Source organism: Nomascus leucogenys, chromosome 2 (genome assembly GCF_006542625.1).
Source record: "Nomascus leucogenys isolate Asia chromosome 2, Asia_NLE_v1, whole genome shotgun sequence".
Taxonomy (NCBI): Eukaryota; Metazoa; Chordata; class Mammalia; order Primates; family Hylobatidae; genus Nomascus; species Nomascus leucogenys.
Window position 1 is genome coordinate 11,066,081 of NC_044382.1, and position 20,826 is coordinate 11,086,906.

General features: G+C 37.0%; 1 protein-coding gene across 8 annotated transcripts in view; it reads right to left on the reverse strand.

Moving 5' to 3' along the window:
* TENM2 (teneurin transmembrane protein 2) overlaps window positions 1-20,826 on the reverse strand; it is a 1,389,831-nt gene that overhangs the window by 587,051 nt on the left and 781,954 nt on the right. The window lies entirely within an intron of this gene.

Genomic DNA, 20,826 nt, shown 5'->3' on the forward strand with positions numbered 1-20,826 from the left:
CTAATTAAACTAAAGAGCTTCTGCACAGCAAAAGAAACTACCATCAGAGTGAACAGGCAACCTACAGAATGGGAGAAAATTTTTGCAACCTACTCATCTGACAAAGGGCTAATATCCAGAATCTACAATGAACTCAAACAAATTTACAAGAAAAAAACAAACAATCCCATCAAAAAGTGGGCAAAGGATATGAACAGACACTTCTCAAAAGAAGACATTTATGCAGCCAAAAAACACATGAAGAAATGCTCATCATCACTGGCCATCAGAGAAATGCAAATCAAAACCACAGTGAGATACCATCTCACACCAGTTAGAATGGCCATCATTAAAAAAGCAGGAAACAACAGGTGCTGGAGAGGATATGGAGAAATAGGAACACTTTTACACTGTTGGTGGGACTGTAAACTAGTTCAACCATTGTGGAAGTCAGTGTGGCGATTCCTCAGGGATCTAGAACTAGAAATACCATTTGACCCAGCCATCCCATTACTGGGTATATACCCAAAGGACTATAAATCATGCTGCTATAAAGACACATGCACACGTATGTTTATTGCGGCACTATTCACAATAGCAAAGAGTTGGAACCAACCCAAATGTCCAACAATGATAGACTGGATTAAGAAAATGTGGCACATATACACCATGGAATACTATGCAGCCATAAAAAATGATGAGTTCATGTCCTTTGTAGGGACATGGATGAAACTGGAAAACATCATTCTCAGTAAACTATTGCAAGGACAAAAAACCAAACACCGCATGTTCTCACTCATAGGTGGGAATTGAACAGTGAGAACTCATGGACACAGGAAGGGGAACATCACACTCCGGAGACTGTTGTGGGGCGGGGGGAGGGGGGAGGGACAGCATTAGAAGATATACCTAATGCTAAATGACGAGTTAATGGGTGCAGGAAATCAACATGGCACATGGATACATATGTAACAAACCTGCACATTGTGCACATGTACCCTAAAACCTAAAGTATAATAAAAAAAATAAAAAATAAAAAATAAATAAATGCCTTTGAAATACGAAAAAAAAATAAAAAATAAAGGTTATGAGGCCGGGCGCGGTGGCTCACGCTTGTAATCCCAGCACTTTGGGAGGCCGAGGCGGGCGGATCACGAGGTCAGGAGATTGAGACCACGGTGAAACCCCGTCTCTACTAAAAATACAAAAAAATTAGCCGGGCGTGGTGGCGGGCGCCTGTAGTCCCAGCTACTCGGAGAGGCTGAGGCAGGAGAATGGCGTGAACCCGGGAGGCGGAGCTTGCAGTGAGCCGAGATTGCGCCACTGCACTCCAGCCTGGGCGACAGAGCGAGACTCCGTCTCAAAAAAATAAAAAATAAAAAAAATAAAGATTATCTTGGCCAATGAAAAGAGCTGACTTAAAAAAGCACTACCACCATGATGGAGCATAAGCCATAAATGCTTCATTCATTCTAGAAGAGCTCTCAGCCTGGCCGGGTGCAGTGGCTCACGCTTGTAATCCCAGCACTTTGGGAGGCTGAGGCAGGCGGATCATGAGGTCAGGAGATCGAGACCACGGTGAAACCCCGTCTCTACTAAAAATACAAAAAATTAGCCGGGCGTGGTGGCGGGAGCCTGTAGTCCCAGCTACTCAGAGAGGCTGAGGCAGGAGAATGGCGGAAGGCGGAGCTTGCAGCGAGCCGAGATTGCGCTACTGCACTCCAGCCTGGGCCACAGAGGGAGACTCCGTCTCAAAAAAAAAAGAAAAGCTCCCAGCCTATTCCAGGTGAACATTGCAAGAAGGTTCAGCCTTCCTTTTTCTACATGTAGGGACACTGACTATACTTTACATTTTTCATCAATATAATGTAACTCTTTCTGCAGAATACTGGTCCACAATAGAAATCTACACTGCTTATAATTTCTAATACACTGCTCAATTTCTAATAACATGTTTCAGGAAAACTGCCTAAGAAATTAGTTTCAAAGATTTTCCTATTAAATTACCTTTTTAAAAATAAAGATTTGCATGCAGTACCAAGAGAGAAAACTGGTTAAGAGTGGAATTATGAATATATTATGTTGAAATTAATCACTACCACATACCCTCTTAACTTTAAGTAAATCAAATTACTCCTAATCTAAGGTGAATAAAAATAATGTACATATTTTCAAAAGAAGTACATCTATAGTACTTGCTGATAACATGAATTCATGCCAGCATTTCTGAATTGAGGAAATGCTTTTATTTTAACAGCCAGAGCTTTGAAATCTAATGAATTACCTACTTTATTTTTATCATTTGAATTTTACCATATGAATATGGAAAAATAAGAATCTTACAGCAATACAGCCTAGAATGTTGTTAATACTATTTATTCCTAGGTAGAACTTGAAGACTGTATAAGTAGATGATAACAGGGTAAATCACATTTTAAAGTTAGAGAGAAGTCAGAAAGTCCTGTGGCAGCTGATATGAAATTATGGGTACTTCATCAAAACCCAGCCAGCCACAGCTACCTCATAACTCATGCTTAGAGCTTCATAATGTGATTAGGTTTTCAAGAGGGTGCATTTATGTTTTGGTTTTCTTTTAATCACTTTATGTTCAGCTTGGCTTCCAACTGACTCCTGATTGACTACAGTCATCATGGCGAGAATAAAGAGATCGTCAACTTTGCCGAAGAAAAGTTATTAAATTTTAGTTTTCCTAAAGGGAAACCTTCTCTGCAACAGTAATTGAAAAAAATAAAATCTTTATTGACATTCTTTGAGGGAAAATACAATATTCAACATTTAGGCTGGAGTTAGATAGGTAGAGAAAATACAGATTTGAAGCAATTATACTGACAAAGCCAGCCAAGAAAATTGGCTGTGAGAGAAGGCGTCTTGTCTGCTGCTATTCTGGCCTGATTGGCACTAAGGGTTTCTTCTTTTTTTACTTTCACTCAGCCACACACTCACTCACTCCACAAACATTTATGGAATGCCTAAAAAAATGTGATTCATCTTTGCCCTCAAACGAGATGCAGTCTAATGGGTGGCTGGGGCTGGAATCAAAGGATAATAAGCAAATAACTGGACTTTAAAGTATCAAGTGCTGTGACAGAAACACAGACTCCGGTGGGAGGACAGAGGGAAGAAAAGGATAAATCTGTGCACAGAATCTGCTTATTAGCTATTTTTACCAATCTTCAGGCACTATACCATTGCCACTGAAGTAAAAAAGGCCCTGCATTGAGTATATAAGAATCCTTTTTAATGGCTTATTTTAAAAGGAAGAACTAATCTGCTACATGTGATAACAAGAAGTGGTTCGTATCTTGCTTTTTCAGACATTTACTTTTCCCTGATTACAAATATAACATATGTTCATCGTAGAGAATTAGGAAATACAAAATAAAAATCACAAAAATAAATAGAAAAATCACCTGTAATTCCATTATCTAGAGATACTCATAATTTTATGGCAGATATTTTTAATCTTTTCTGCGTGTGTTTGTGTATGTATTAAAATCTATTCTTGTGCATAACAGAAACAGTCATAGACTACTCCGTGACCTGTCATTTTAAATTATAATGTACCACAAATATAATTCCATGTCTTTAAATATTATTCTATATCATGATTTTAGCAGTCACATATTATTTTATTACATCAACATATCAATATTTAACCAATTGCCTATTGATTAACTTTTAGACTATTTCTAGCTCTTCTGTATTATAAATAGTGTAGTAACTTGGATCTGTTAAATTTGGGGAAGAGAAATTAATAATTTGAACCATATTCTATTCAAACTTATCTTAGAATCTCTGGTATTTTAATAAATAGGTTTACAGTATTTTCTGTAATTATCATATATAAATATAATTATCATATATAAATATATAATAATTATATAAATATAATATAATTATCACATATAAATATCATATTAAAATATATAAACCATATTTTGGAATTAAATGGTCCCCAAAACCATTTGATACTTCCTATAGAAATCTATGTTGAAAGCAAAATTTTACAAAATGATGATGCTTTTTGGGTGGTGAATAAAAGTTGAAAAAATAAAAAGAAAACAGGTAAGGTTAGTACACAGAATACATGCCGTAATGTATTCTGACAGATTTTGATGGAAGACAGCAATCACAGCAAACCTTTTGCTCTGATTTGCCTTCCAACCAAGAGAAACCAAAAAGTACTGTCATTCTAACAAATTATAATGTCTTAAAAAGAAAAAAAAAAGCAGTTGTTCTTTATCTCATCTATTCCAGTACTGTCATAAGAAATGTTTCCTTGCAGATCTTTGTAAAGAAGATCTTTATGTGTGGGGTAACAAGCAATATGCATAATAACATAGTCAAAGCAAATGTGATTCTTTGCTTTAAAGAATCGTTTGGTAAAATTTTGCTTATCAATAGGAATAATTAAAATAAGCTGTGTTTAGGGAATCATTTCAGGTTATATTATTCCCTTGGGGTAACTAGAAACACTGGGATATTATTAAACCAGGGTTCGCTGTTAGACTAGGAACTGAGAAAGAGACTTGATGACATTCCTTTGTCCTCCACATGTGGAAAGGCAGATGGAATAGTCTGCATGGAGTGCAGAGGGAAAGGCCACTGACCACCTTGTGCCCTTATTGTCCAACATGCATACATTTAGTTGAGAGAATTACCTATAGACAGCAGCTGACTTCAGGAGGTCATTTTCAGGTGCACTGTCCTCGTATAGTTTAATTAGCTTGACTTTTTCTTGATGACAAAACAAATAAGAGTCACAAAAAAGACCCAGTACAATCACAACGCTTTCAAGGGCATTTTGAAAGTGAGGGAAATGTATGTTTAATTCTAGGAAGCATTGTTCCAACAAAAGATACAGTGGCTTATTAAAAACATATTATTTATAAGAGATGAAAGCAGAATAAAGCAGCAGGCAGCAGTCACTTTGCATAAAAACTGTCATCCCAAAGCAGGCTTTTCAGCTTCTGAAACAGACACATACACTCTTTTTCCAGGAAGTCTTCTTTCTGTGAATGAAACCCTTTAACTGTGATCACTCTTCTCCAGGGCAGACACAAATGTATATATTCTATGTGTGACAGGATAGCTTTATACATGCCATATTGCTTTGTACACATTTTCAAGTTCATTTTCTGATTTGTCGAAGTACTCTTGAGCACCAGGCATTAGAAATAAGTATAAAGAGCAGGTACACTGAGTTTTCCCTTTTCACTCAGACTGTATGTTCCTAATTAAACCAGGAACCACACCTTGTGTTTTGACAGGTGGTTTATGGGATAATTGTTTAGCAATGGATGAAGACGAATGAGTAAAGAAGGGGACTAATGAGTGAGATAAAGGTAGTTAATTTCAAAGCAAAAGAAATCTGGGTAAAGAAACAGCCTGCAGTATAAGCTGAAAATAGCAGAGGTAGAAAAATATATTAATAATCAAAGATTAATAGCACGGACCTGCCTCTAAAACAATGACACCTATAACATCCATATTCTGGAAAATTTGACCATGTGTGGAATGAATGTGCTGTGTAACTAAAGAGTTGTTACAGTGATCCAGGGCTTAGATAATATGGCTCCTTGAATGGGCCTGAGAGTTCATGTTGTCTGTTCTAGGTCATTGTCAGGCTTCATGGGGTAGGTAAATTTTCCTAAGGTTTTGAAAGTCAGACTGATCTCTGATGTTCATGTACTACCCAAGTAACCTGAGGAGTGTACAGTAACTGGGATAATGTGGGAAAGTGGAGGGAAGATAAATCTCCTGTGTAAGTATTATTTGGATCTAACAATATTTTTGTGGTACTGTCTATATGAAAATGTGACTCTCTGACTTAACATAACAATTGCTTCTGTTTTCATTCTGGACGTGTACCAGATCTCATTTACTCCCTTTGAGCTAGGTACTATTATTTTTCCCACTATGCTGATAGAAAGATACAGACCCTGAAATAAAGCCACAAATTTTAAATAGCAGAGCTGGGATTCTAACCTCCTTATCCACTGTGCAAGATTACCTCCCATATAAAGTCATTAAATCATGTGGTCAAGAAAATGTCCAAAGTTTCTGTAAATAGTTGTTTTCAAATGACCCCAGGGATGCTTTGATTAAAGCCAGGCAGTCCTGGTGACACTTGAACATAGCAATAACAAGTCATTGAACACTCAGACCTAGCCTTTCAAGGTGTGCATCAACCATATGGTACAAAAATCTACTGTGGGTTTGTATAATTTTAGAGAGTCCAAGATTATTAATGGAAGCAGAGGATCACTGTTAACTGAAAACAGATTCTCTTCTTGAGAACTTCCTGTGACAATTTACTATCGAATTCTACATACTTGGGTTCATTTAAATATGAGCAGATATCAAAAGTCTTTGTGTATCACACCAAATCACAGGAAACAAGACATTTTGCCTTCCAAATTCAAAGGAGGCACAGCCCATTAATAAACCATGCCAATCTCGTTAGACTATAAGGGCTTACAAAATCTCATTATATTGGCATTGGGCTTACTTGATATTTTTGGAGCCCTTACATATTCCTGGGGTGATGTGTTTCTGTTTTTCTCACCATTCATCAGACAGCACATCAGTTTGACAGAATGGGTGTTCTAAGTTGAAGATTTACTTTCTTGCATTTGTTTTTTGAGACAGTGAAATGAAGAAGGCAAATGTGAGAAATGCAAATTTGGAGTTCTCTGGGGCTAGAGCTCAACAGAGCCCAACAATGTAAAAATTGTGGTGATTTGCTAGAAGACATTTATAAAAGCTTCAGTGCTGACAATGTGACCAGCTAGTATAGAAACACAACCTAAATTCTGGGTTTAGAAAGATAACATTTCTGTTAACTAATGCTCCTCTGATAAATGTTCACGTACAGTTACTCTTGCACGTTCCACATTCTGAATACTTACTAAGTACTTTAAATCTTTATCTCACTTGATCCACCCCAAGAGGGGGGTGCTATTAATGCCTCCACTTGACAGGTGAGGAAATTGAGACATACGGAGATGATATAACTTGTTCAAGGCAAGTTATAAGCAGTAGAAACTTGGTCTCAGATTTTTAATGTCTGTTAAAAATTATTATTTTCCTTTACTGCAATTCTGCCTTTCAAATAAATGCTTTTGACTGTCAGTTTTGCATATCTGCCTCCATGGGAAAATATCTGAATGTGTTAGAGGCATCAGTTATGGGTTTCTGTATTTGACTTGCGTATGTACTTTCACAGGAATAAACATTTTGGGGGCACCAAATCAAAGGTGAGGACCTAAAGAATAAACGTTCAAAGATACCCAGGTAGAACAAAGGTGATGGCATGACTGTATAATCAGTTTTTGACCTAAGGTGACCTGACCTGTATAATCCTGGAAATTCACTTGTCTTCATCGAAAGGCCAGCTGAGTTGACTAAACTGCATGCAAGAAGGTCAGCCAGTTTCAACAGAGTGACTGGAGGCAGCTATTCAATGTCAATACCCACGCATAGCTACACACCCTGGAGTTTATTCCTCTTTTAAAGAGAATGTAATGGAGAAATTCTAGTCAGCAATAAGTTAGCTTTTTCAGGAGTTTAATGACACCATTACAGAACATTCTAACTTTGCTCTGTGGATGCAATGTCATTAGTGCCCCTGGGGTTTAGCCCATGCTATCTCAGTTATTCTACACAGCCTCTCACCATGTTGTATCCTCTCCCAGTTGCTGGAAAAATAAGAGCTGTTATAGACACAAAAGAGTCTGCAGTAGCCCCAAGAGCACACAATATTATTTTATTCATTAGTTGTCAAGTGCCTGCAGGGTTCAAAGAGACAGGTCAATAGAAGGGTGTATATAATATGAATTGTTCTACACTCAAAAAAAAAATAAGGTATTGGAGAAAAGGTGTCCCTAGGGTTCAAATTTAATAGAAGCTGTAGATTCAATTGGGGTCTCTAAACTTGACCCCCTTTTCTGAGACCACCAGCCTGAAAGTGAGTATTTGAGCAGTGATTTGGATTTTCTTTTCAATCATTGACTATTATCCTCCTATGCTACTACAAGCATTTGGTATGCTAAATACTGAACCTGGCCATCACATTCTCAAGTGCTTGACATATAGTTTACATAGTGGATGTTCTATACATCTTAGTTGAAGGAACAAACGTCAAGGATTTAGTAGAGACAAATGATGTTTCAGAGAACTTCCCCAGTGGACAACTAAGAGGACCAGCATCCTTCTCACTGAGTACTGAGCAAACTGATTTTGGCATAGGGGTCAGGTCAAAAGGGTATTAATGGGAACCATCTTTTATGCTAAAATTAGAATCATTTTATTATTGTTATGATTATTGAAACAGTATATACACATTGCAAAAATTGAAACAATACTGAACAATACATAGTAGACATTTTTCATCACCCCAAACCTGAAAGATTTTAAATAATAAAATATAATTTAAATCACTTTATGGAGTCTTACCTACAGGTACGTGTATAGAAATGGCCATATAATAAGTGGCATCTACACATTGGTAGCACTGCTATCAGTCATAACAGACATGATTGTTTAATGCTTTTTATACAAAGCCTTGAAGACATTGGAATCTTTTGGAATTCTGGGTGTGTTTTGGGGATTGGAGGGTAGGTCGGGTTGGTATCTCCAGAGAAACTCGCATGGCTCCTCTTATGAGCTATTAAGAGTTCGAGAAATCACCTTTTTTTTTCTTTTTTTTGCTTTGCCTGACAGAGAGGGTAGAAATGTAGAACTAACTTTTCATTAGCTATCCTGAGCAAAGTTTTTCTGTTGGAATGATTTGTCACACCACTCTTGTTCTTTTGTCCTTGGGTCAATCATTTGTCAAAAGTCCTTTTCCGAGAGAAATAGGTGCCTGCGTGAACACCTGAACTTACATCTGTTAAAGTAAACTTTCATTTAGGAATCCACCGCGTTAACACCCAGTTTGATTTTCAGATCGCACAGATCTATTGTAAATAACCAGTGGAATATATTGCAATGCCAAACCTTCTTCAGAGAGTATCACATAAGATTATCTGATTCTAAGCTTCTATTGAAAGCCTAAGAGGAATGATGGGTTAGGAAACTTGCCTGTGGGGTATGTACATGATCCATTCACCCCTCTAGTACTTGAGGTTAGATCACCAGAAGGCCACATGCATGGATCTCAGTTTTATGTCAAGGGGAGTGAATCTATATTGAATCAGGTTCTAATCAATTTATCTTTATTTCATTAAAGGTATATATTGAATCAGGTTCTAATCAATCTATCTTTTTTATTAAAGGTACATATATTTATAAAATAAAGGTATATATATGTGTGTGTGTGTGTATATATATATATACACACACAAACACAAATGAATCAGAAATTTATGATACTCTGTCAGTATGTTATTTTATAAAATTGTCTTTTGTTATTTTATAAAATTGTCTTTTGTTTTGTTGATGCCCTAGTTACTAGTTTGTATAGGTTTTGAATGGTCTGCTCTAACACAGATTTACTACAAATCATCTGGGTTTGTTTTCACTGCATAATTTTGCACATTGCAAGATTTTTAAAGAATGCATATATTACATTAGAGCAGAAATGCAAGCACTAGTTTCACAGGTTTGTTGTGAGGATTAAGTGAGATAATGCATGAAAAACATTTATCCCAGCACACTGCACATAGAATAAGTTCCATAAAAGATCATGACTATGACTATTGAAATGTTTATAGCCCAGAGAATTCATAACTTCCGTATTACAAGCAGAATGTATCATTCAGGAATTGTGTATAATTGTTAGGAAAATATCTGTGCCTATTCTACATTTCTGGAGATATATAAATATATAACATGTATATACATATAATCTGTAGCTATAAACTTATATATCTGTAGCTAAAGATTTTATTTATATAGAATATACCTATATTATAGGTGTTCTAAAGGGATTAACATGACATGATGATAAATGGATATTTATAATAGACACACTTATTCATAAAGACATATATAATAGATCACTATAAAATACAATATTTATTTGTATAAGTCTAGTTTCATGGTTCTTATGCCTAACTCAATGTCAAATCACTTGGGAAACTAAAAATATCTACCAGCTTGGGCCTTACTCAAGCTGTCGATGAGTCTTGCAGTGGGGCCCAGTCTGTGTAGTTCAATAAAGTCTCTAGATGACTCTGACTTCAGCTATGCTTGAGAAAAATTTTACAATGTCAGGTTATAAAATTCTACTGTTCAAAATAATAGTGTGAGTGACTGATACCTAACCTGTTTTATGACTATGCTAAATAAATATGAGCTTACTCCTCGGCTGATGGACTCTCAAATACTTCTCCATTTATGTCAGGGCTATGATACAACGGTAAAATAGTCTCAACATAAACTTCATTTTAATTCACATTATCCTCATAAAGCACTGCTATAGAACTATGGGGTGGGGTACGTGTGTGTCAGACTAAATCATATTAAAGATGCCTTTCTTCTCTATCCTCTATACTTCGACAACTGTGAGTCTAAAGGCTGAATTCAAATGGTGGGGAAGAAAGAAAAAAGTTCCAAGATTACACATTTATCGTCATATTTGGGTGGGTGTACACAGGCAAATGAAAGAGTCCCTTTAATTAATTTGGTGACAGGGGACTTTAAAACTACATACTTGGGATAGTGCCAGGGTTTCCCAGTCTCTCCTACAGAGCTGAGTAAATGCAATGGCTTGGGATGCAAAAAAGAAGCAAGGATGAACCAAACGGGGAAGGAAAAATGGCAAGGAGGAATGCAAAACAGACTACTTCTTTGGAACATGATAGATTTGCCGAGCAGGCTGTTGAAAACAGCATGTGTAATCTAGAGGGCACTGACATAGGAAAATATAAAAGAAAATACCTTCCAAGGAAAAAAGTGGAAGGATAGAGACAGGAAGTGGAAGTCAGGCTCACTGCGAATGCGCATGTCCCAGGAGGTAATGAAGACTCTCAGTATTGTCTGTGCTATCCTGTCTGAAGAACATTCTTGGGTAGCAACGTTCATTGCAATTTGAATGATCAAGTCTGTGAGTGATTGTTTCCTGAGTCTCATACAGGTCTTTTAGTGCATGGAAAAAAATGTGATGAGAGAGGGGGGAGAGAGAGAATTAGAGAGAGAGACAGAGAGAGAATAAATATCTAGCCAAAAGAATGAAATTAATAAAACGAAACAAAAAGGACAGGATGTGGACACACTTTCATTGACATTGGATCGCATTGCGCTTTATAATGTGTATATGTTTAGTAAAATTGCAGGGCTCCCTTTGTCCTTATCTCTGAGCACCTTGGGAGTTTTGATCCTTAAGATTACAAAGAGGACAGAGAAGGATCACAAAGCGCTCCCTCTTGGATGCACTGCCATCCATCTTTCTGATGTGAAACATCTAAAACCAAATTCTCAAAAATAATTTTCCACTGAGCATTTATTCAGAGCTCTGTTTCTCTGGTGATTCTTAACAAAGGTTTTGTTGCGGGTGCCCAGAGGAAAGACTAATTTAAATGTAGAAAGAGACACTTAAAAAATAATGTCATCTGTTGGCAAAATCTCTGAGGGTATTACCTTCCTTTCACACATGCAGGGAGCTAAACCTGATTGCATTTAGGGTTATCTTTAGCAGCTATACTCAGAATCAAAACATTCTCATGAGGACTATTGTTCTAACTAATCTACTTATTAAGCTTTTATTCCATTTTAATAGTCTTTTATTTTTTTAAAAAAACCTCAAAAGTGGCAGCAATAGATTTTGCAATTATTAGCAAGTAAAGAGCAGCTATAACTTACAACCATGGTTTGTCTAAGAAAGCTACACTTTAAACCATTTTGCTTAATTACAGGCACTCCCTCCCCCATCCGCCACCCTGCTGTCTGTCCCCAGTAAAGTACAATCAGTATGAAGCCAACTTTCCTCTAATTTGGAATTGGAGGTGAAAAAGTTCAGCAAGTGTGATGTGTCACTGCTGTTTACAGGAATGAGAAGCAGGAGCCAAGGGTGGGATATCAGAAAAAAAAAAAGCACAATATATAATATTTGTGAATGAGAGAGTCATAGCTTTGTTTAAGCTCATTCTTTGTGTTCATACTAATTTGTGTTTTTCTTTTTCTTTATGCTTCCTCCACCTTAACTGTCTTCAAGGGATAGAACCATCAGTCTGATGAGTTTCCCTCTTAAATGCTGCTTTTCTTGAGCAAGACATGTTCACACATTTATTTTGAACAAAAGCTATATACACCAAACCAATTAAATGAACATTTTCTAATTTTTTACTTCTTATTAAGAATTTTCTCCACAATCTACAAACGGTACAATTTTAAAATGCATAACTCTTTTTCCCATATCTATTATCCTTGTACATCTGAACACAAACACAAACCACAAACTGCTAGAGAAATGTATAAAGCAGCACATTCAAGGATGCATGCAAACACTGAGAACCGTGGGCCCACCAAAGTCATACTGCATTCCTTAGAAATGCTCCTCCTACTTTATTTTTAAAGTTCGGTTTAGAAATTCCAAATAAAAGAATAAGCTTATTGTTACGCCAAGTGTGTGCTCAGTTAAAAGGGAGCACCTTCTGCAGCTAATTTATTCTTTGACTTCTGTTCAAATATTTTATTTATTTATTTATTTTTGAGACAAGGTTTCACTCCCGTCACTCAGGCTGAAGTTCAGTGGGGGATCTCGGCTCACTGCAGCCTCTGCCTCCTGGGTTCAAGCGATTCTCTGGCCTCAGCCTTACAAGTAGCTGGGACTACAGGGGTGCACCACCACACCCAGCTAATTTTTGTATTTTTAAAGAGATGAAGTTTCACCATATTGCCCAGGCTGGTTTAGAACTCCTGAACTCAAGCGATCTGCCCGCCTTGGCCTCCCAAAGTTCTGGGATTACAGTTTTGAGCCACTGTGCATACATTAAGCCTTTACTATCAGAAATTTCCACATCATTCTCATTCAGGGTCTCTCAGAATGGTATTAGGAATCATCTAAAAGCAAAAAGGAAAATTAAACCTTATGCTGCACTGGCATCTGTTTATTCCTAAGTAGCCAGGGAATGTCCCAGGAATCTGCTTCTCCATTACAGCATATGAATGATGCAGGAAGTTATATTAAATGCAAACAGGGAGTGACCCAAGGAGTAATAGCATTTAACATTTGTGGAACGTTTTTAAAAAATATTAAACTCCATAATCATTAGTTGATGAAACCTCATAACACCCTCACAGGAGTCATAAGCAGTATAAATCAGACAACAAACCTTGATATCACAAGGTAAGTCTCTGTTAACAAGGATTTGATCATTTACACAAGAGCTAGATTTCTGTTTTTTCATAAGGGGACTCTTGGTGGAGCTGAGAAGGATTTTCTTCAATGACCTTGAACTCTCATCCTTAAATAAACAAAGCAGCCTCAGGAAAGAGGGAAGAGTATACACATGCAGCTCACTTGGAGGTAGCAACTTGGGGAGTGGAGGAGATTTTCAAAGGTGAGAACACCAGATTATATTTTCTTTGTTGGGGACTTTGTTAGGAGAATTGTGCCATCAAAGGGCCAATGAAAGACTTTCTCCTGAGATGAAAGATCAATATCTTATTTGATTTGCAGGCAAGAAACAAACTTCAAAATGAAGAGTTCTTTACTGTATTTTCCTTGGTTAGATGCCTCTTCTCGTTTAGGAGGCTGCTGGCCATATCTTAAGTTCTCAGACAGAGAAACTAAGATATGTAGAGGTTTCATGTGAATTCCCTGGCCCTCACAACCCACGCCATTCAATAGAAGGTGGCACATCTGCCAGATTGCCATTATACCCAGGCACCTGGGAAATCAACAGCAAGAAGCCCTCTTATCAGCGACATAAATGGCTGCCTAAAGAACAAGAGTGGATATTAGTGAGACGACTGTCTCCTCTCCACTGCCCATGGCAGATACTGTTGTTTGTCTGCTCAGTAGACAGCAGTTGTTTCTCCAACCTCCCTCCTTCTTTCCTGGCCAAATCTCATTTTTGTTCATATTAACAGGTGCTCAGAGAAGCTGTGCCCCTCTCTTAGACCAGAGGATGACCTATGGTTTGTCTAAATATCGAATAATTCCATGAACTTAGTTGATGATTGACTGATGGGTGGACTGATGACCCGGCTTTGTCTAATGAAGCATGAGGGAAATTTGAGTGATTCTTAGAATAATTTTAGTCCCTGATGAAAAAAGAGAGATGCTGGAGGTAGATCTTCCCTCCACTTGCCTTTCCTGGTTTGGGTGTCACTGTGGCAGAGAGAGGTGCTTGAAGATGAAGCCTAATGAGACTTCAAGGGCAAATATGGCCAACACCAATACAGAGATTCTTTAGTCCTCAAAGGCATTGTCAACTACTGAACCAAGCCAGAAATTATCCACCTCCAGACTCAAGGGCCTTATTCTTAAGCCAGTTTTAGTTCAGTATTGAGCTATTTTTGCAACTGAAAGCAGATGTAAGGATATATCTCTCTCCTTCTCCACCAAAGAAATTTTTGCATTTACAAAAGACCTGTGTATTTTTAAAAGCTCATCACATTTGAGTATCTTACATTATTTACAGGGAGCTATAATGTATAAGGTAACTCATAGAGTTTGCCTAGGATTGTCCTAGTTATATTGCTGAGCAGTGCCATATCCCAGAAACCCCCTTCAGTCTCAGGCAAACCTGGATAGTTGAGCACCTTAAATGTATTAAAAAATCCAACACAGGAAATTTATTCTCCCCCAAATTAAGGAAGTATCCAGATAATTCAATATGTTTTTCCCCCTCAAACATCTGGGCATATCAAGTGCAAATAGCATTTGGACTGAATTTATATAATGTCTTCAGTAGGTCACTTTGCTTTTCAGATACAGAAGAATGAATATTTCAGACCATTTGTGAAAAGGAACCTAGCACAGGCTTACATTAGGGTTACCACTATGAAAAGCTAGTAATATATGAAGAGTACATGTAAATATGCCAGGCCCTCTAAGTACTGTCCTTGAGTGATCTCATCCAACTCTCAAATAATTCTAAAAATGTTAATATTTAATATTAGTAATTTTGAGATTTTTAACTTAGCACATGTAATAATGTAAAGTTTTTATTCAATACCATAATTAATGTTTGTTTCCATTCTGCAGATAAAGCAACTGAGGCTTGGAGAGCTTAAGTAAACTGGGAAGTTTACTCATATGGTAAATTTTTGAAAAACGATTCCCAATTTTTGCCAGTAAACATGAGTGGATTTCGTTTAGGGTTGAAACTGTCACAGAACACATCAACACTTACGTGAACTGAGTTAGAACATCCTAAATGCTCATTACCATTTCTTAGAAGTTTCACTTCAGTTCCTTCCAACCTGCAGATTTAAGCACAAGCCCCTGGGGAAAAATGTTAAGTGTGTGCCTGGAAAGGTCCCTGCTGGCACAGGCTCCAGTTGGTACAAGTCACCCTCAGGGACCTGCCCATTCACAGAGTCCCTGCACCCAGCAAAAGGAAATTAAAGGCAAATGCCACGTCTTGCACCTTTGCTGATGGGAATCGCCTGTTTTACACAAATACCTCCGCCTCTGGTCCAATAGAAAACCACACAAAGCATTTCAAGTAGTGGAATCAGAGGTTACTGAAGTTGAAGTTATCAGCTAGACCCTGTCCCGTATTATCTGCTTGCAGGAGAGGAATGAGAATGATGTTGGCGATTTTTGATCTGATTGTATTTAGAAGATAATGTCAATGAAAATTGAGTGTTGTTACTAGTACAAAGTAAATGTCGGGGCAGACTGGGACATTTAAGAAAGAGTGGAGAGGCCACTTTCCAGAGGAAAAAAAAAACATTCAATTTTATTAACATTAGAGCTATTACACGTCACATTATTTTTGTTTTGTTTTTTGGCAAAAATAAAATAATTGAGGAAACCCAGCAACCAAATATCAGGGTCAATTTATGTAAGGGTAAAATACAGAATGGAACCGCAAGTGACCTTATTTACTTGGTTAGTTTATATCTCTCTTTTTCAATATGAAGCACTCCCACAACAGCACATCCAAAGATATTTTAACAGTTGTTTCCTGAAAAGTTGGTGATTTATTTGGTACATACTGGAATCCATAAAATTTAAAATTCTTTCACAGTATAAGAATTCGTTTTTTTTTTTTTTTTTTTTTTTGGTCTCTTATATCCTCTTCTGCCCTCGGCCTCCAGATGTTTTAAAACATATGAAATGGGATCACAGGCACTGTTTTGGTGAGGTCTGTGACCAGGATGAAGATATTCATCTACTGACACTAATGACAATATCACTAATGGTAATACCGAGAATACTTTCATTTGTTTACTGTATGCCAAGCCTTGTGCTAAGTAATTTTATATACATTATTGTATTCATTTTTCCCAGTAACCTTATGATAACCCTACAATCACTGCCCTTGTCCAGGAGAAGAAACAGATTCAGAAGAGTAAAAGATTTTGCCCAAGGTCACACAGTTAGGATATACGGATAAAGCCTGTATTTGGACATAGGCTGTTTGACTTCAGAGCTCGGTATCACTCTACTATATTCCCTCCATTTGCAGAGTCTACTTATCCAACAAGATTTATGATACTTGAAATCATATTTTAAAAGGACTTCAGGGTTATTTAGCCCATGTCCTGACTAGAATAAGATCAATTCCTTGTAAAGCAGTGCCTTAAGGTTGTACAAACCAAAAATGTAATGAGAGTTCAAGAAGGCTTTAGAGAAATTCTTGGATGATAGATCTTTCCTAGTTAGGGATGCCCCCTTTGAGGACAATATCACGAAGGGCAACTATCATCATGTCACACCAATGTCCCTTGGTACTACTATAAAAGACAAAATACTGAATAGTGGGGACTATAAGTCTTAGCTCATATGACTTTTTATGTTCTTATGATTCTTAAAATATATCTAAGTAACCTATTTCTATAATTCATCAAACTTAACCATGAGGAATAACTGAATCTTGCTGTTACTTGTCCAACTGGAGGCAAAGGTGAAGCCATTCTTATTAGAAGAAGGTGATGCTATTTCTGTAGCTTGTTTTGTCAGAGGAGAAAACAACTGGACGATAAGAAGCTCTGCGCCCTGTTTTCATTTCTGCTTTGAGGGGCTGAATGTGACTCCCAGCAAGTCGAACTCTGAGCCTCACTTTCCTCATTAACAAAATGAATAATTGAAAGCTGGGCATTTCCCCTCAGGGAAAGATTGTACTGAAAAAAGGTTTGACAGTCAACAAAGACCTAGGCAAGGGGATTTTGTTTATCTAATGCTGAATTCTAGAAGGAGAAAACATCTCTTCTGAAAAATACATAACCGCAGGCCTACCCTCAGGCAAAGGGGCTTTGAAATTTACATAATCAGCATATTTCAGGAAACCCCAAGACAAGAAATCAAAGTGGTCTTGACTCAGCTGTACTTTACAGAGCCTGGCAGAGGCCAACACAAATTTCTCTACAAGGATGGAATGCACTCTTAACTCAGGCCTCAAAAAATATCCACAGATCAATTCCAGATAACATAACTTCACTCTCCGCTCAAATTGCAAAACGAACAAGAAACAGGTGTTCATGAGCAGTATTGGGCAGAAACAACAGAAGATAACATTAGATAGTGAAATTATGAAATTCAGCCTATAATTAACTAGATTTAAATATTTTTTAAAGAATTTTCAAAATGAGCAAGGAGCAAGACACTCTCAAGGAAAAACCAGTCTGATTATAAAATGAACTTCTAGAAGTGATATATTCTAAATGGACATTCAAGTGAAAAAATAAAATCATGAAATAGAAAAATTTGATGTATATATGTTCACTAACTGATTAGAATTGAAAGATATAATTTATCCATAATACTGAAGACAGAGACACAGAGATTAAAATATGAGAGAATAAGAGACAAAATGGAATAGAAAACGAAAACATCTTGTGTAAGTCCAATTAATATTCTAGATAACAAAGAATGTTTAGAAGATGGGACAGTAATCTGAATCCTCAGATTTAAAAACCGCAAAAAATCCTAGATACAATAAGAAACAAGAAATACAAATCTAGTCACAATGGAGTAAAGCTGCATAACATTGAAGACAATAAGAATCTCGGTACCGAGCAGAAATTTAAAACTCAGATTGCCTACAGAGAAAAAGAGTTTATTCTCAACAGATAGCAACAAAAATAAAGACATTCTTTTCAATCTCTGAAACACTGAGGAAAAATAAATAGCAACCTAGAATTGTATAACTGGCTATTATGCAATAATGAATCATAAGTATTTTTTAGACAAACAGAAAAATGAGAGTATGTCACCAATAAATCCTAACTAAAGGAGCTCTTTGTGTAGTGGTCCTTACCCAGATTTTAATTTAGATGGTCTGAGGAGGAGCCCAGGCATTCATTCTCTCTCTCTCTCTCTCTCTCTCTCTGTCTCCCCATCCCCATTCTCTCTGTCTCTCCATCTCTAAAAATGTATATACTGGTACTTAGTTTTTAAGCCACTTAAGAGACTACAATGAGCAGACAGCATTGAAAGATATAATTTATCCATAATATTGAAGACAGAGAAACATAGATTAAAATATGACAGAATCAGAGACAAAATGGAATAGAAAATGAAAACATCTTGTGTAAGTCCACTGTTCTAAAATGGGCTTCTCAGTCTTGACTGTGTCTACTGATCTCCTGGGAATCTTGTTGAACTATGGACTCTGACTTAGTGGGCCTCAGGTTCTGCATTTCTGATAAGCTCTCAGCTGATGCTGATAGTATTGGTCCATAGACCACACTTTGAGTAGCAAACTCCCAAAGGAACAGTTCAGAAAGGTAAAAATTTATCCCAGGGAAAAGATTGATATTCAAGAAACAATGGTGAACAAAACATTTGTTAAATGTGGGTAAATAAAAACAAATATTAATTGTATCAAATGATAATAAGTTTCATTTTCATGGGAAACAAGTAAAATGAGAGGAGATGATGAGTTAAACTCTTCAAGTTTTCATATTATTCAGATGAAACACAGAAGTCTGATTTATGAAAGTGGATAACTTGGTGTAGATCAAGAGTTTTACAAGTGTTTGGGGTGAATAACTAATAAAGCTTAAAGAATCCCCACGATCCAGTGACCACAAAATCTATTAAGCAAACCAGGCCACTTTTGAGAGTAAAAGGGGGTGTTATTACTAATTAAAATGAACAACACACATAAACCAAGATCATGCCAGGCAAACGAGGATGGGGTCAGCTTCTCTCAAGAGCTGTGAGATGTGGCTGAATGAGCAGATCTCTGAGTCTCTCTCCACCTCAAATCCCCATACCCAACCTAGCAAGAATCTCCTCTTTTTGTTTACTTTGTACCTCATGGTTCTGTGTGGATGCTCATTTAAAAAATAAATACAATGGGCACCTGTTGATTTTGTCTGTCAAGCATCAGCTTCTTTTGGTGGCTGCACCTTAATTTCCTTTACGGAAAACCACCCCACCCCACTCTACATCCTTTATCATCAGTCTCTGCCTGCTCCAGAAATAGAAACATCTTCCAAACCTGGCCATTCTATTCCCACGACCACAGTGATTGGTTGCAGCATAAGCATAAGACCAGGGCAGCCCAAGGAGAGTCAATCCTGAGGACAACTAAGAAGGTGAATGCTTTTTCTATTGAATTTCTAGTTGTAAGGATTATGCAAGCCTGCAGCTTCTGGGAACCAGTGAGTAGACGGCCTGTTTGAGATCCATCTAAACCAGAGGGAGACAGACAAACATGCCTAAGCTATCAGTGACATGGTTTGCACCATTGACTCTAAGCAAGACTGAAGCTAATTATACCCCTGCGCTCAGAGGCGAAGTGAAACAATATCTTCTAAATCACTTTTTAGTATTTATTTATAAATTCTTATTTCTGTTGTCCTTATTTACTTAAGTCAGTTTGAACTGGGTTTAGACCAGCCAATCAAAGGAATAATTAATAAGACGTATAGTTTGTGAAAACCACTTGACCAAATTAACTTGGCAATCCCTTTCAGCTCCAGGGACATCACTCAAGTGGCACCAGCTAAGTAAGAATGAGAATTAGAATTACTGCTTTCCAGGTGCTAATATTCAAATCTATGGCTTGAAACCACGTGAACTTTTTCAGTGCTTACTACTTCTTCTAAAAATAGATTTTTTTAACCCAACTCACTCACTTTACAGTTGGAAAAATGAGCCAGAGTGTGAATTCTAAATTCACGTTCTAAGATAGGAAGCTTATAAAATGTATATGATCTGATTTTCAAAACATTTGAAGGGGCTGGTTTAGATAATAGAAATTCAGCTAAAGCAGGAGGCTGGAATTAATGCTTTCGAATTTATTTGCTTCTGATTCTAAAACTCATAACTATAAGCTATTTAAATGCATCATTGTTAGTATTCCAGGGACCGTCACAACAATAAATAAGGTACATGCTCAGTGCAAGGTGCCCTAATGGCATCTAAGGAAAAATATCTACCATTTTGCATTTCTTCTGAATGCTTGACTTAAAATGCTGAGAGTCTATGCACTGTGATACTTTTGTTTTTCATATAACTTGTTATTTATATTAGCAACTAAGTTTTTCAAATATTTTGAAAATAGAATAAAAATATGCTCTTAAAAAGATGAGTCCCCAGCACCCACAAGTTACTGGCACAGAGAAGTTCCTCAGATACTTGCTGAATAAATGATGAATGAATAAATATGGCTGATACATATAATATGTTAAGGAACATAAAATATGTAATACAGACAGGAGAATGTACTTTCCTCTAGATACTAGTTACTACTT